Source organism: Euprymna scolopes, chromosome 7 (genome assembly GCF_053919585.1).
Source record: "Euprymna scolopes isolate OS-2025 chromosome 7, ASM5391958v1, whole genome shotgun sequence".
Taxonomy (NCBI): domain Eukaryota; kingdom Metazoa; phylum Mollusca; class Cephalopoda; order Sepiida; family Sepiolidae; genus Euprymna; species Euprymna scolopes.
This window is the reverse complement of record NC_136488.1, coordinates 98,821,134-98,840,210: the sequence shown is the minus strand read 5'-3', so window position 1 is coordinate 98,840,210 and position 19,077 is coordinate 98,821,134. Positions and strand designations below refer to the sequence as shown.

Here is a 19,077-nt window from a genome sequence, read left to right as displayed (position 1 = left end):
GACTAGGTTCAAATCTCCTAATGAGAAGTAATCATCACCTCCTACACTAATGATAGCGTAAGCATGAACGACTAGTGTCTGTAGCTATAAAAACATGTTAATATTTTATTTTAAAAATATATGTATATATCAGGTTGGCACAAAAATAATGTCGTTTTTATCATATATATATATATATATATATATATATATATACACACACACACGTCAAAAACGACATTATTTTTGTGCCAACCTAATATATACATGACGGTCATTCAATAAATAAGGTGAATTTTTGTTATAAAGACTTCTAATACATATTTAAGTTTAATTTTTTCTTTTTTTTTTTGTTTAATTTTTTTCTTGAATAGATTTCATTTCTTTTTGCAGATTCAAGAAAAAAAATTTGAGAGTTTGGGCGATTAACAAAGATGGCCGGCCAAGAAGCATGCTTCAAGATTGGACAGTGGTCAGTTGTCAAGTTTTTGATTGCTTAAGGGTGAAACCAATTGAAATTTATAGGAGAACTTCAACTGTGTCTGGTGTCACATGTTTCAGCTGAAAAATGTCTACAAGTGGGTTACATTGCTTAAAGACGGGTTGAGCAGTGTTAAGGATGAAGTCAGGCCTAGGATGCCTACAGAAGTGAGGGCTCCGAAAGTGATCGAATCAGTCAATGATCTCATTCAGCCTGACAGAAGAACAGTGGATGAAAGATTTTAAGGTTATTTGTTGGGACAACAGACATAATTGTCCATGATGACCTTGGCCACTGGAAGGTCAGCTGTTGATAAGTGTCAAAGATGCTTACTGCAAAGCACAAATAGATGAGGGTCGAGTTGCCCCAGCAGTTCTTCTTTCGCTATGAGAAGGATGGTAATGAGTTTCTGAAGTAGATGGTAACATGTGACGAGACATGGGTTTAGCACTATGAGACTGAATTCAAATGGCAGTCCATGGAGTGGAAGCACATAGGCTCTGCAATGCAGAGGAAGTTAAAATCCAGCAAGGCCCAATCAATTTATTCCTTGAGAAAAGAAGCACTGTAAACAGTGTCAACTACAGTGAACTGCTGAAGTAGATCAAGAAAGACAAAGAACAAATGCAGAGATCAGTCAGAAGGAGTCGCTTTTCATCATGACAATGCAAGGCCTCACAAAACGACCCAAACGGTGCAGACAAACAAGCCGGGCAGACAACTGCTCCCTTATCCCCCTTCAGACTTTCGCCTGTTTGGTCCCTTGAAAGCGTTGACGAGACGCATGAAGTTTGAAAGTGATAATGAAATCCAAAGTTTTGTGAGAGACATTGCTCCTAAATTTTTTGCTGAGGGAATATGAAAGCTTGCACACAGGTGAGAAAAGTGTGTGACATTGCTGGGAGACTATGTTGAAAATTTTTTTAAAAGTAAGCTTCTATCTGTATTAGAAGTCCTTATACCAAAAACTTTCCCTTATTTATTGACCGACCCTCGTATATATATATATATATATATGTGTGTGTGTGTGTGTGTGTGTGTGTGTTTTTATATATATCTATTACCTTTGATTATTAAATCAAAATATAATTTTTTTTTTTGTATTATTTGTTTTTGTCTTGGAAGCGTTTCTCATGGTGTTCTGTCTGATCTGACCTCCGACCTTCTCCAGTTGTGTTTTGTCGGGTCTGGAAATTTTTCTGTTGGACTGAAGGTGTCTGTGTGGGATTTCGGGCAGAAGCTTGATTTGCAGTAAAGTAATTAAGGGTTCTGAACGAGATTCCATGTTGGTTCCTTGATACTGCAGGAATTCCAAAGTTCTAATATATTTATTCATTATACTATTAATTTTTAATAATAATAACCAAGCATAAATACACATTCTTCCATATATATTTAATATAACATGCAATGTTATTACAATTACTAACATCCATACATTTACACAGTAAGAGGTAGTAATTGTAGTTATATTGCATGATTCTGTTTAAATAAATATAGAAAAATTTGTATTCATATCTGTTTATTCCTGTCCATACTTCAGACATCATAATGGAATGATATTATTGATATGGAATGTGAAAATTGTGTCACCTACGTAAAATTTAGCCCTGGTGTTGACTGGTGGTGTCGTAGGAGATAGATTATATGGAGGGAACGTTGTTACTATTCGATTTGAAGGATAAGTTTGGGAGAGGTGGAGATACCGGAATAAATGTAATAATTTTCAGTATTAAGTAAAAATGCAGAATGTTGTTAAAGGTGGCGATTGTGTTCATTGGAAGAGATGTGCCTATAATTGCCGAATCCAAAGAAGAAAAAGCGAGATTATTTTATTATATGCATAGATAATATTGTATATAATTGTAGAGTTCTGATAATTCTCTTAGAAATTGGTCTCAACGAAAAAATAAGTAAATACATTTAAGCGAAACAGAACTCAAATTTTCATCAAGTTCATCTCAGCAGGTTTTTACATCATCCAATAATTTGATTTGAGAAATCACTCAGGTGAGGATTAAACACTCAAGAAAACACTCAACTAGCGATAGAAACTAACAGTAAACAGGAAAATAAATAAACGAAAAACAAGTAACACTTAAAGTGAAAGCAGAAAATAAGAATTTTATTCTTAAAGGCGTGCACAAAAAAAAATAATGCGAGGATTGAGGACAGTAACACTTAAAATAAGGACGCAAGACAAACGTAAAACAAAACAGAAAATCCATAAACAATATTTTCTGCTTGTAATTTTGTGTCTTTAAAAGCTCAGGAAATATTGGCCATTCTTCGCGGAATTTCCTGGGATCAGATAAGGAACTTTTTATTTGCTTTGTTTTATTCTTAAGGCCATGAAATTGCATTTGGGTGATGCCCTATATCCAACGCGAGATACTATTAAGATTAAATTTTGAGAATTTAATCTGGCATATAAATGGAACAAATACAAATCTTTGACACGATGGAATCACTAATAAAAGACGAAGACTCAAAAGAAGGGCGAAATAAAATATTTTTCAATATTACATTACTTTATAGGATTAACATATATTTAAATCCTATATTTATGAACCAATAGCGTGAACATAAACAAATAACACATCACAAAATGATTTCTAAAACAGCTCTTACATTTTTGCGGCAAACAGAGGCTCCAAACTTATAAAGGACGAAATTATAAAAATAATAATAAATTATAAAATTATAATAATAATATGACTTGCTGATAATTACCACGTTTTCCTCCCCCCTCTCCACTGTAAACAAATGCGTTCCAGCATATATATATATATATATATATATATACTCCAGAGAGAAAGATATCCAAAACTTAATAATAATTGAATTTCAACAAGGGTCGTTGATAGTGCTCAATCAAAGAGAGCAAATTATATATTTTTTTTATTATTCTTTATGCAAATACAGTCATATCTTGCTACGGTGTGCAGACTGTTTCAATCTCATCAGGCAAGAAGATTTAAAAATTGAAAATTTGAAAAGGGGTTCAAGACCATTTTCAATTTAAGAGGAGAGAAAATATATTTCGCCTTAACTGGCGTGAAGCAGGATTAATGGTCACATTAACAGTAACGGAATCATTAACCTTGCTTCACGCCAATCATGGCGAAATATATATTTTCTCTCCTCTTAAATGGTCTTGAACACCTTTTCAATTTTTTTAATTTTTAAATCTTCTTGCCTGATGAGATCAATTATCATTGAAACGGTCTGCACATCGTAGAAAGATATGACTGTATTCACATAAAGAATAATATATATATGTACATATATATATATATATATATATATATATATAAGTGAAATTGTCTGCCTGTGCGTATGTCCGTGTGTGTACATTTCCCTACAAAACTACTGTCAATTTTCAATCTACAGACTCGAGATTTGACATAAGAGGTATTGAGATCTGGGAAAATCTTTTAAAGCGGTTTTCGGCCAGAAATTTGGCTGCCAAGGGGTCAAAGTTTAACGATTTAACCTTTGAAAACTCTACGAAACTTCTCCGCCAATTTTGGGTTTAAATACTTGACATTTTAGATGTAGGTTACTTGGACATGAATCAAACTTTATAATTTGATTTGAGTCCACAACAATGTTTAAGGGGTCAAAATTGGGGTCAAAGTGAAAAAAAAAATTTGACCTCTGCGATTTCTACCAAATTACTCGGCCAATTTTTGGTCTAAACATTTGAAATTTTACATAAAGTGTAATCAGACATAGAGCTAACTTTTTAATCGGTTTTTAGCCTTGAAAATTTGGCTGCCAAGGGAGCGAAAGTTCAAAAGATTTGACCTTTGTAGTCTCTAACAAACTATTCAGCCAATTTTGGGTCTAAAACATTTTCAATTTTACATAAGGGTATTCAGACATATAGCAAACTTTTTAATCAATTTTGGTACGAAAATGTGGCTGTCAGGAGGTCAAAGTGGAAAAAATTGACTTTTGCAGACTCTACCAAACTCCCCCACCAATTTTGGTTCTAAATACTGTAAATTTTAGATGTTGGTTACTTGGACACGAGTCAAACATTTTAATATATATATATATATATATATATATATATATTCACATAAAGTCATGAACATGACAGGGCCCGAGCAAAGCCGGGCTGAACTACTAGTGTATATATATATATATATATATATATATATAGTTGCAAGGTTACTTTGTATTGCATAGGGCCAAAGCGCAACATTTTTATCAAAACTTCCATCTCTTTACCACTCTCCATCCATCTCTTTTCCCCTCCCTTCTCCCTCTCTCTCCTCTGCCCAGCCTATTCCCCTCACCGGACATACAGAGATAACTTTCGTTTATATAGTTCCTTGCTAGGAACAAGTCAGCATAAATGAAGTAACTCCTTCATAAAACTCAGTTACTTTCTTTTTATTACATAAAATGACTAAAAAAACGAGCTCCACTGACGAAATCTGCACTGATTTAGGGGCAAAGTATGAACAAGGTTTTCTTAATTTTAAGCATTATTCATTTGGGGCAACGCCGGTCAAAGAAAATGGCTGCTATGTGGGCATTTTTATCGATTTTAACTTTTAGCTGGAGCAGCTGTCACAAAGCGAGAGAAAGAATATGTGTGTGCCAGTTATCAAAGACCTCACTGGACAACTCGTTGGGGGAAGTGAACAAACAAACTACGATCAACTTACTTACACATAATAGCATGCACATATTCTTACACTGAAAAAACAATATATTTATAATTAGCCGCCCGGTGTTGCCTAATCGTAAAATACACTTAAATATATTTTAATTCATGCAGATTTTGTATTTATTATTGCAGAGACAATTCTCTATTGAATATTATATTGTACTTAAAATATAGTAGTGATAAATTATATAACTTGAGTGCCATAAGCTAAAATTGAGACCAAAGCATATGGCTCTACAGCTTAACGTATGATCTAAATCCATACGTATACAAAAGTCGCAAAAAATAACGTTGTTTAACCTATAACTGCTTATTAGCACATAAATAAACGTGTGTAGTCGACTAATGCCAGGCCAAGGTCAATGTCTTTTTAAATTCTTACCTCTTAGCTGTTATTTTTACCAACTAAAAACCAAATAGAAAGTTTTCTACAGGTCAAATACCCTATATACCAAGTTTCAAGATCAAAAATACAGAGGAGTTTAGTAGAGACTTTCCACAGAGGCAAGGTCATTTTTATATATGTGTGTGTGTGTGGTTTTGCAAGAACATTTTATCCTTAATACTACGAAACAAAGCACAATGTAGACTATCCATAAATAGAACTGTATGTAATTGAAACTAATAATCTAATCAGATGAAAAATGAATAATTAATTAAAGTTCGTTTTTAAAAAACATATGCAGTCTTTCGCATATCCATGACTGAGTATATGAAGAAGTTCGTTTTTAATAATTTTAAAACAGAAAAATAGCATTTTAATATCAGTGTAAATGTGGCAAAAAACTCAATTACTAATCTCAGGATGGATTAAATTAATTGCCAGACCGAACAATTTTGCAACACTTTCATGTGACTTTATGAAGATTAAAATCAAGATATAATGTTACTAAACCTCATGTTTAATATCCTTATTCATATTCTAGTCAATTTTTGATTTTTTTTAGATTCTTAGAAAATTTCTAAAATTTATGGCTTAATGAGTCTAAAGTAAAAACATTTCAACTGGCTTAATTGTTGTCTAATAAATATTGACCAAATTTAATGTAAATATTTGAATTTTAAAATGTTAACCAATGCCTATATTATCTCAGCCCCCCCCCCCCAATAACCCAAAGAAAATTTGGGCAATATTTAATCGATGTATAATATTTATTGTTAAATTTTCAGAAAACCGGAAGTATCTGGATTTTTACAGAGGACATTTACTCCTCCATCACTCACTTAGTATGAAAATAAATTAAACCAAATGCATCCCACCTTACGATCATTTACGCTTAACAGCTGTATTCCAAAATCGAGAATGATCGGATAATTGAAGAGCGACTCCTATATATAGAAATATATAAACATGTACGCATACCTAACTTTGTATAAACTATTTAAAAGCATAAAGATTAAGAGAAAATATGCTATTCACACACTGCAAAGGGGTTAAAAGCCAACCAATATAACGTTCTACTCAATTCCTTAAAGAAATGTTTGGTCTAATATTATTACACTTTGAAATATGCTCATAGAGAAAATATATGATTTTTTTTTTCTTTTTCATGAATTTATGAATAAGAATATTATTCAAGTTCAAGAGTTTGTTCGGACGTTTGATTGGTTAAGGGCCACAAGAACGGAGGTTTGCAAACCTATATAATGTGCATATTTATACTTTCTAATACACGGGAAAATATATATATTACATATATCTAATAAATATACCTAATAAAAATATTGACTCGCTATTTTAATATCACAGGAGGTCATCAGTTTTACACCATTATTAAAAAATTTGTTGCAAATATGATTTCAGAATTTTTCTTCAAAATAAAAATTGTAAAGAAAAAAAAAATTTTTTCATCATAGAAATCTTAAAAGCATTCGTGACAAAGGCAAAAGCTGAAGGGAGTTATCATTTTTCCAGTTATTAAAGAATATCTAATTCTTTCTAAAATATTTATTTTCTAAAACTGCTCGTCTGTGGAATACAATATCGCCGAGCTGCTTCTCAGCTAACTACAACATGGTCGTTTTCAAGTCCACTGTAAATAAATTATTTAACCACCTTCTTAAATAATCACATTCTGCCAAACTTCCACCATCATTATCAATCATCACGACGTTGTCTCACCATTCATCTGACATTCAGTTAATCTTTATCCTTAAATGGCCTTTGGGCCTTGATAAGTGATGACTTCTTATTAAAAACCAGAATGTAATAGATTGTTTTCTTTAAGATTAGAGTTCAAAATCACCCGTGAGTGCATTTTAGAGATTTGCTACTAAAAGAAAAAATAAAATTTTACAATTATATAACCCTAATCCAAATCTGCAAGCACTACGACTCATATATCTCTACATCGAAAGCAAAATTGTTTGTCTGTGTGTAAGTGCGATCACAGGTAAATGGTTGAACTAAGAGTTGAATAGCCTATTATAACCAAGAGGGGATATCGCTACAGGTATTGATACTATTTAACGCATACTTGAATAGAAAAAGAAAGGTACAAAAAGAGAGAAGGGGCTAGAGAGAGAGAGAGAAGGGGAGGTATAGCGAGCAGTATTGTTTCTGCTTCACAAAATCACACTTAGATCAAACCCAAACTAATCGCAGATTTGAGATCCGCACTTCGAGCCAATGTTTTAGAAATTTCTTGTAACCTTTTTAAAATTTATTATTCAAAATTAAAACTAGATAAAAGAAGCGAAGAAGAGAGGAAGCGAGAGTGGAAGAGCGGTAGAGGGTTAAAAAGAGAGAGAGAGGGAGGGGATATGAGCAGAACAATAATATATATACATATGCAAAGTAGTATGTATGTGGGTCGCAGCATCACAGTACAATGATTCATCTAAGAGCCAATCTAACCGAACATTTGGAATCAGCACCTTATAGATGAAAAATTTAACAAAGAAAGGAAACCAAAATACACTTCTAAAATATTTTTAAAGTGGTTTCCATTCTTTGTTAAATTTTTCTTCTTTAATAATATATGGTTAAATTTTTCTTCTTTAATAATATATGGTTAAATTTTTCTTCTTTAATAATATATGGTTAAACTATAAAAAACACACAAATCCGCAACAATTAATAATGGCACTGCGCTCTCTGTTATTCAAATGTTTTATAAAATTATGTACCCATAAATTTTATATATATATAATTTATATATTATATTTTATATTATAAAAGAGTTGTTATTTTTTTTTTTTTTCCCCCAATATTAACAACTTCGAAACGCTGTTATTTTTTCTCCGCTATCTTAGCAGTTTTTTAAGAGCTAAAAGCTCACTTTGTTTATATATATATATATATATATATATATATATATATATATATGAATCACTTTTTTTTTTAAGTATACCTATGAACATGCATGTTTCTAGCTTTTAGCTGTCGTCAGCATATTTAATAAAAAAAATAATATTTAATAATATATATATATATATATATATATATATATGAATCACTTTTTTTTTAAGTATACCTTTGAACATGCATGTTTCTAGCTTTTAGCTGTCGTCAGCATATTTAATAAAAAAAATAATATTTAATATATATATATATATATATATATATATATATATATATATATATATATATATATATATATTAACTTATTAAATATCTTGGCATGATTTCGTTGAAGAAAGTTTATCTAATAGTGATGGGATCTTTCCAATGTTTTTTCCCGATTCCAAGGCAATTACCGATTCTGTTCTAAATTGCTGATTTCGATACCAATTTCGATCTTTTTTTTTTTTAACCTCTAAATTTATGTAAGCATGGATTTTTTTTTAACTTACGCATTACCACAAAAACCCATGTAATATGTTCATAAATTTTCACCAATGCAAAAGTACACTTGCATGAGGGTGATCTGTAGATTAAAGTTTTACTGGTAGTTAAAAATAAACAAATATTTATCATTTTATTATTTGTACCAGTAAAGGATAGATTTTTTTAAATCAAAATAAAAGAATCGTTTTGGGTTTTTTTTCACAAATTTTTCCGATTAAGCATCACAAGACTAAGAATTACACATTATAACCATCTGATTGAGTTTTTAGTGTTTAGTTTAGAGTAAGCGCGAAAATCTCACAATTATTCTTGTAAATTTTAAACACGTATTCCATCTAATTTATTATACAATACATATATTGTGGATGATATATTATACAATACATATCTTGTGGACGATATATTATACAATACATATCTTGTGGACGATATATTATACAATACATATCTTGTGGACGATATATTATACAATACATATATTGTGGACGATATATTATACAATACATATATTGTGGACGATATATTATACAATACATATATTGTGGACGATATATTATACAATACATATATTGTGGACGATATATTATACAATACATATATTGTGGACGATATATTATACAATACATATATTGTGGACGATATATTATACAATACATATATTGTGGACGATATATTATACAATACATATATTGTGGACGATATATTATACAATACATATATTGTGGACGATATATTATACAATACATATATTGTGGACGATATATTATACAATACATATATTGTGGACGATATATTATACAATACATATATTGTGGACGATATATTATACAATACATATATTGTGGACGATATATTATACAATACATATATTGTGGACGATATATTATACAATACATATATTGTGGACGATATATTATACAATACATATATTGTGGACGATATATTATACAATACATATATTGTGGACGATATATTATACAATACATATATTGTGGACGATATATTATACAATACATATATTGTGGACGATATATTATACAATACATATATTGTGGACGATATATTATACAATACATATATTGTGGACGATATATTATACAATACATATATTGTGGACGATATATTATACAATACATATATTGTGGACGATATATTATACAATACATATATTGTGGACGATATATTATACAATACATATATTGTGGACGATATATTATACAATACATATATTGTGGACGATATATTATACAATACATATATTGTGGACGATATATTATACAATACATATATTGTGGACGATATATTATACAATACATATATTGTGGACGATATATTATACAATACATATATTGTGGACGATATATTATACAATACATATATTGTGGACGATATATTATACAATACATATATTGTGGACGATATATTATACAATACATACATTGTGGACGATATATTATACAATACATACATTGTGGACGATATATTATACAATACATATATTGTGGACGATATATTATACAATACATATATTGTGGACGATATATTATACAATACATATATTGTGGACGATATATTATACAATACATATATTGTGGACGATATATTATACAATACATATATTGTGGACGATATATTATACAATACATATATTGTGGACGATATATTATACAATACATGTATTGTGGACGATATATTATACAATACATGTATTGTGGACGATATATTATACAATACATGTATTGTGGACGATATATTATACAATACATGTATTGTGGACGATATATTATACAATACATGTATTGTGGATGATATATTATACAATACATGTATTGTGGATGATATATTATACAATACATGTATTGTGGATGATATATTATACAATACATATATTGTGGATGATATATTATACAATACATGTATTGTGGATGATATATTATACAATACATGTATTGTGGATGATATATTATACAATACATGTATTGTGGATGATATATTATACAATACATGTATTGTGGATGATATATTATACAATACATGTATTGTGGATGATATATTATACAATACATATATTGTGGATGATATATTATACAATACATGTATTGTGGATGATATATTATACAATACATATATTGTGGATGATATATTATACAATACATGTATTGTGGACGATATATTATACAATACATATATTGTGGACGATATATTATACAATACATATATTGTGGATGATATATTATACAATACATATATTGTGGATGATATATTATACAATACATGTATTGTGGATGATATATTATACAATACATATATTGTGGATGATATATTATACAATACATGTATTGTGGATGATATATTATACAATACATATATTGTGGATGATATATTATACAATACATATATTGTGGACGATATATTATACAATACATATATTGTGGACGATATATTATACAATACATATATTGTGGATGATATATTATACAATACATATATTGTGGATGATATATTGTACAATACATATATTGTGGATGATATATTGTACAATACATATATTGTGGATGATATATTATACAATACATATATTGTGGACGATATATTATACAATACATATATTGTGGATGATATATTGTACAATACATATATTGTGGATGATATATTATACAATACATATATTGTGGATGATATATTATACAATACATATATTGTGGATGATATATTATACAATACATATATTGTGGACGATATATTATACAATACATATATTGTGGATGATATATTGTACAATACATATATTGTGGATGATATATTATACAATACATATATTGTGGATGATATATTATACAATACATATATTGTGGACGATATATTATACAATACATATATTGTGGACGATATATTATACAATACATATATTGTGGATGATATATTGTACAATACATATATTGTGGATGATATATTGTACAATACATATATTGTGGATGATATATTATACAATACATATATTGTGGATGATATATTATACAATACATATATTGTGGACGATATATTATACAATACATATATTGTGGATGATATATTGTACAATACATATATTGTGGATGATATATTATACAATACATATATTGTGGATGATATATTATACAATACATATATTGTGGACGATATATTATACAATACATATATTGTGGACGATATATTATACAATACATATATTGTGGATGATATATTATACAATACATGTATTGTGGATGATATATTATACAATACATATATTGTGGATGATATATTATACAATACATATATTGTGGACGATATATTATACAATACATATATTGTGGACGATATATTATACAATACATATATTGTGGATGATATATTATACAATACATATATTGTGGATGATATATTGTACAATACATATATTGTGGATGATATATTGTACAATACATATATTGTGGATGATATATTATACAATACATATATTGTGGACGATATATTATACAATACATATATTGTGGATGATATATTGTACAATACATATATTGTGGATGATATATTATACAATACATATATTGTGGATGATATATTATACAATACATATATTGTGGACGATATATTATACAATACATATATTGTGGATGATATATTATACAATACATATATTGTGGATGATATATTATACAATACATATATTGTGGACGATATATTATACAATACATATATTGTGGACGATATATTATACAATACATATATTGTGGATGATATATTGTACAATACATATATTGTGGATGATATATTGTACAATACATATATTGTGGATGATATATTGTACAATACATATATTGTGGATGATATATTGTACAATACATATATTGTGGATGATATATTATACAATACATGTATTGTGGATAATATATTGTACAATACATATATTGTGGATGATTCCATCCAGGTTGAGAAATCCTGAATTGGATTTTATTTTCTTTAAATCATATTGATATACAGAATATCCTCCGCAAAATTCCAACCATCAAATTGTTAATAAAATTCACATTCCATTTCTGCAATCCAACAATATTCAGTACAAATAATCTTTACTACACTTGACTTGCCCATCAAGTTTCGGGCATAAATGTCCAACAGTCTTTGCTTTTTGTTGTTCAATGGCATCATGGAAATATGCACTTCTGCATTCATTAAAACTCTACTGGAGATGTTTTAGGCAGTGTTGCAAACGAAGAAGTCGTATTTGGCATGGATAGTGACTTGAACAAGAGAGAGCAACTCACCATACTTCAAATTACTCGTTAGAATGACTGGAGACACTTTGGTGAGCGTCTTATCAGTAGAATTTGTGATCCTGAAAGGGCTTCACACTCATCAGATGCTAAACAACCATATTTTCATCTAAGTGATTATCCCTAAGATAATAACTTAAAACAACCCAAATAGTATTCTTGAATTGAGAGGCATTACAACAAAAATAGGGCAAAGAAAGGATTATATTAGGTGGTATTTTTGGAGATTGTCACTCTTCTTGTATGTACAAGTTGATGGCGTTCAAATGAAATAAATAGCATATATGTTAAATATTGGGCCAGTATAATTTTGTTAAAAGAGAATAACAGGAAATAGGGTTCCATAGGGGTCAGTTTAGTGTATTCGTATGTCAACGCGTCCTCCTGTATTCTAGAAAAAAACGTGACACCACATGGCTTAAACAGAGAGTGATGGAGAGATGTCATCAGTCCACTTGAAAGCACACAAGTATGAAGTGGTTTTAGAGATGTCTGAATAAGTTATGATTAACAGTAATTATCGACTCACATCTGTATCCCTCCGCGTCACCCCCAGGAGTCGGTGATCAAGAACAAACGATCTTCGATAAATAATCCTCTTCTTGTCTTCAACCGTTGTCTCTTCTTGGTCCTTACTTTTAGGATATGAACGAACTTGTTTGCAGGCAGCGTTTCCTTGACCAACTAAGATCACGTAAAGGAATGAAGAATTAGCAAGATATGCTATAAACGTTCATGTATTCTAATTGACTGTGAATTGTGGGACCTCTTGGACCTCCTCTAAGAGGGGAGATATGTATAACACATATAGATATGAAAGGATGCTGGAAAAAAGAGAATAAAACTAAGAAAGAAAAAAATTAGAACAAACTTACATGTTCATTATAAGATCAGCAACCAATTTGAATATCCTAGTTGGTGATTTCTGAAAAACATTTTACAAGAACAATATTAGAATTTCAAAGAATAAAAATAAAACCGTATTATTCGAACTATTCCCATCTTATATTTTTTTTTTAATTTTTACAACGTTTTGTCCGATGTAATCTTCGATTTTCTTCAAGTACATCTTTTCAAACTTTGCAATCTTTGTTGAACGTGAGAACATATACAGATTATTAAAATGGAACCGGTTATCTAATTCACGGCGATAGATTTTTGCATTCAATCAGCTATGGTCAGGTAGACGTCTTAATCTTTGTCTTATTCTAAGTTTTAGCCGCCTGTCATGTACTTCAGAATCAGAACAAGTTAACCCCGTGGATTATAAAAAAAGGGAAATTCCATATAGATTCCTGAGTTTAATAAAAGTTTTAAAAGTTGCACCTGAAAAAGGTGGGAGGTAACATCTGTTAAAATCTTGTGAATATACTTGGCCGTTCCAAAAGTAAAACCTCCTCTTTTTTTTTTCAACTAAAAAAGTTGAAGAGGAACGAAGACCGGAGTGGTACAATTAAAATGAGCAACCTTTTGTGTCCCCAAAATTTATTTTTCTACATAGTCACCATCTTTTTCAATGCACTTTTGCCAGGAATTCAATGGCACCTCTTTGCTTCTGTGACATACATCCATGACAGAGGTTGCCTTCTTAGACTTTCACACCATCAATATCTGCAACAGCGAGATGAAACTTAAGTCATGAATGCATGAGTTCAGTCATCATAACAATAAAATTTTTCATCTCCCCTGGTCCATTTGGACGGAATAAAATAATAGAAAGCATCACTTTGTTACTTTTGAAACTCATGTTATAGTCCTGTCATAGTCTCCTGCCGTAGTCTGAATAATTCAAATACAAGTTATCAATCCTCATCTAAAAACAATGTCCAACATTAAAAGTTGTTTAGTGAATATTTTATTAATGTTCATTAATTTCAAAAAAATTATGCTTATTCTTTTAGTTTGTAAGGAAGTAATTCTCTATTTTATTACACATATCGGGGTCATATTGAAAATGTAGATGATAATCGGTATATATTATAATGCATGCAGATGAATATTTCTGCTGTCTTTTTTAAAAATTCTATTGATGGCTCATAAATAGGAGTTAAAAGGATTATCGGTTTGACATTGGTTCTCGCCAGAAGAGACTTGGAAACAGTGGATAAAATGTGGAGAGGATTACTAAAAAGGAATATTCATATTCTTCGAACTATTGTTTTCATATTGAGTGTCACTTTCAAAACGTTTCGGTCGATGTGACCTCTGACCTTCTTCAGATGTATCTTGTCGACCTCGGAAATATTTCTGTCAAACTCGGGAATTTGGACGGAATTTTGAACAGAACCTTTTATTTACTTCATGAGGGTAGCATGCTCTTGTTCCATCAACCATGACTTGATATAGGTTTTAAGCATATTGCAAATGTATTTTTCAGTCGCCCACACTGAGAATTGAACCTTCAGAAGAATATCACTTTCACAATTGATTTTTCCAAGTACTCTAATCACTGCGCCACGGGTCTATTCTTGAGTTCGACAAGATACACCTGAAGAAGGTTGGAGATTACATCGACCAAAACGTTGTGAAACTGGCATTCAAGATGAGAACAGTAGTCCAATGAATCTAAATGATATGAATAACCAATCCTCATCTCAAAAATAAACAGGAATAGATTTTCCAAGAGGACATCTTTTACATTAGATGGCAATGCTTTAGTCAGTGAAATTCGTTTATGGAGATTCCAGTTGGTTTCTGGTACAGAGAGAGTAAAAAGAAAGTTCTTTGCTGTTGGTTCAGTCAGACAATTTCTTGCTGTGAATATTTACAGGGTGAACCAGGGATTGAAGTTCAGTGCAAAAGAGGCTAAAGGGACGAAGAGAGATCATTCCCCACCAGATTGCAAAGTTGGTTCTGCAAGATGTTAGTGAAGGAAACAGAGACCAAAATCAAAATAATTACAGTTTTATTTATTAAATCCGTCCGGTATTTTAAGGGACTTTATCAAGCGTACTGTTAATATATTTTTAAATATACTCTTTCTTTTCCATTAAAATTTTTGGTGATTCCCGTCGCCCTTGATAACCAGATACGAAATGCAAAATTTAAAATACATTTTAGAGCTCACGAATACTTCTGAAAATAAATAACGAATTTAATTACAGATCACCGCAATTCACAGTTCTAGTCATAAACTGTGTCCATAAAATGTTAGACATTTATTTTAGAAATATGGTCAATAAGCTGCTATATATATAGTTTATTTATTTTTGTAGGAGTATGAATTCTATAACTATTCAAGAAAAATTAAAAGTGAATGTAGCATTTTTAAATAATGGATACATCTCTAGGTTTGTTATTGTTTTTCTTTTGTTTTTTTTGTTGATGTCAAAGGCGATAAGAATCGCCGAAAATTCCCTACCAGGTAATTGAAAAAAACTACATATGTATAAAAATATATTAACAATACTTCGAAAAAAAAAATGTCTCGAACTGAGAGAAAAACGGTGATCTGCAATTATTGTTTACTATTTGTTTATATATATATATATATATATATATATATATATATATATATATATATTTAATAGTATTCAACAGGATTCAAAATGGCATAATGTAAACATATAAGGTATTTACAACCTCTCTTCTAATTTTCGGATTTTAGTCATGTCAAAACGCACTTTCTTTCCTTTTGATGGATTGATTGTTGCTATTTCTTCTGATGAGTCCAGGGCTAAATAGATTCACTAATTGATATAATAATTAAGTGATTGATTTTGTGCTACGAAACAGACGCTGTCAAGAATTGTAAATGTCAACTGAATTAAAGGAATAAATTGTAAGATGGTCAGCATCATGGACTTTGGAATATAGACTTTGTCATTCCTTCACTATATATATATATATATATATATATATATATATATATATAAATGAGAAAAGTCTATATTCCAAATTCCAAGATGTTGTTCATCTTACCGTTTATTTCTTTCAGTATGTTAAAATGTTCAATTCTTGACAGTATCCGTTATGTAACGCAGAAACAATCATCATTACTATGCCAATTTTTAAATACCCACCCCGCCACCTGACTAATCAGAAGAATAAGAACTCATTAACTTTAAAAGAAAATAAAAAGAATATAGGCATGATTACATAAATCCGTAAATATAATCAAACACAATTGCAACTACTCTTCCGATCTTTTCTGATTTATGTAATCAGGTGTTGTCAAGAATTGAACATTTTAATATGCTGAAAGAAATAAACGGTAACATGAACAACAGGTTGAAATTTGGAATATAGACTTTTTTGTTATTTATTTATGCTCTGTAGTTATATTTCTTTCAGCGTGTTAAAATATTCAGTTCTTGACAGCACCTGTTTTGCAGTGCAGAAACAATCATAATTATTATTACTTTTAAATATTTTCCGTCTTACTTATCAGAATATTCTCCGGCATTACATTTAACATATATCAAGCTTTATAAATAAAAAGAGTGGTATAAAAAAGGGTGATATATATATATATATATATATATATACATACCTCTATATAACTTAATTGTCATAAATATATTTTCATGACTTACGACTCACATATTGAGAATTGTTAAGTAAATACTGAAAATTAATACACTAAATATTATATCTCCTTAGAGCACATAGACACACACACATATATATATATATATATAAAAGCAAACAGTTAATAAAACATGGTGTGTGTGTTTTATACTGAAGTTGAGTTAATCAACATGTGTTCTAAGCTTTATTTCCCATCTATTTTCATAATACAAAATACATGTTAAAATATTCCTTGATTTTGGGATTCATTATGAAAGAAATCTATTTTAATTGTTCTAATTCGCCATTTATTCACCAAAGTCACCTGTATATATCTAGGCTTCTGTATATTGTGCTCACCTCTCTTGTATCTTGTTTGATAGCTTGCTCTTGTTTTGCTAAGTACCTATCAATCTCTCTCTCTCTCTTTAACTCTCTTTGTCCTTTCTTTCCTCTATGTGTTTATTAAAGAATCAACGATAATAAAACTAACTATAATACAGATTATTGGAATAATTCATTATAGAAAATATCACCACGGGTATTAATACTATTTAACTCATAGCTGGAGAGAAACAAGAGAGAGAGAGAGAGAAAACGAGGTTTTATTCTTATTATTTTCAAAAATTTAACTGGCTTTACAAACTTTCTTTTCTTGATTCAAAGAATCTAACAAAAGCTCAATGACTGACTCAACGGGGTTTACTTTTTTCTAGTTTCACTTCAAAGATGAAAAAAACCCAAAACAAGTAAGAACATGGTCTAAAAACATGACAAATCTTTTCTAATCAATTTCTTTTAGAGAGAAAGGAGAAAAATAAATAATAAAAAAAGATAAAGCAAGTAAGAATTACAAACAATTTCTGGAGTATCAGAAATTAATCACAATATGAAAAATTCGAAATTTCAAAAAAAAAAAAAACTGTATTCTGCTTGTCTGATATAAGATAAAAAAAAACAATAAATTTACTTTATTGTAGTGAGTCAGTTTAAAAAAAAACAATTATATTTTTTTATGGAATTTTTCCTCTTTGAATATTGAAGAAAACAAGTATCTAGTTATAATAGAAAAATTCAAATTGAAAAAAAAAGAAGCCCTCCCGCCCCCCCACTCCCCAAGAAGAAAGCAAACATTTTATAGGATGAAATAAAAAAAAAGCTTTCCTTATACTAATTTTTTGGTTCATTCATGTCTACGCAAAGATATTTTTTATTTAAATGGATTAACCGGCTTGCTATCCCTTGCAAAGTTCACTACTTGAAATACATGAAACATTAATTGAAAATAATTTCATTCATAACTTTGCTGTAAAAACGAAACAAAATCTTTCTCGTGTAT

General features: G+C 29.7%; 1 protein-coding gene across 3 annotated transcripts in view; it reads right to left on the bottom strand.

The window, feature by feature from the left end:
* Window positions 1-19,077, bottom strand: part of LOC145279856 (uncharacterized) — a 1,383,997-nt gene that overhangs the window by 1,268,225 nt on the left and 96,695 nt on the right. For 2 of the 3 annotated variants that reach the window (XM_080131300.1, XM_080131301.1), the window contains exon 2: window positions 14,105-14,154. The gene's annotated coding sequence lies outside the window, so the exon portion shown is untranslated. Of the gene's footprint in view, window positions 1-14,104; window positions 14,155-19,077 lie in introns of those variants that run through there. The other variant, XM_080131302.1, reaches the window with a different exon arrangement.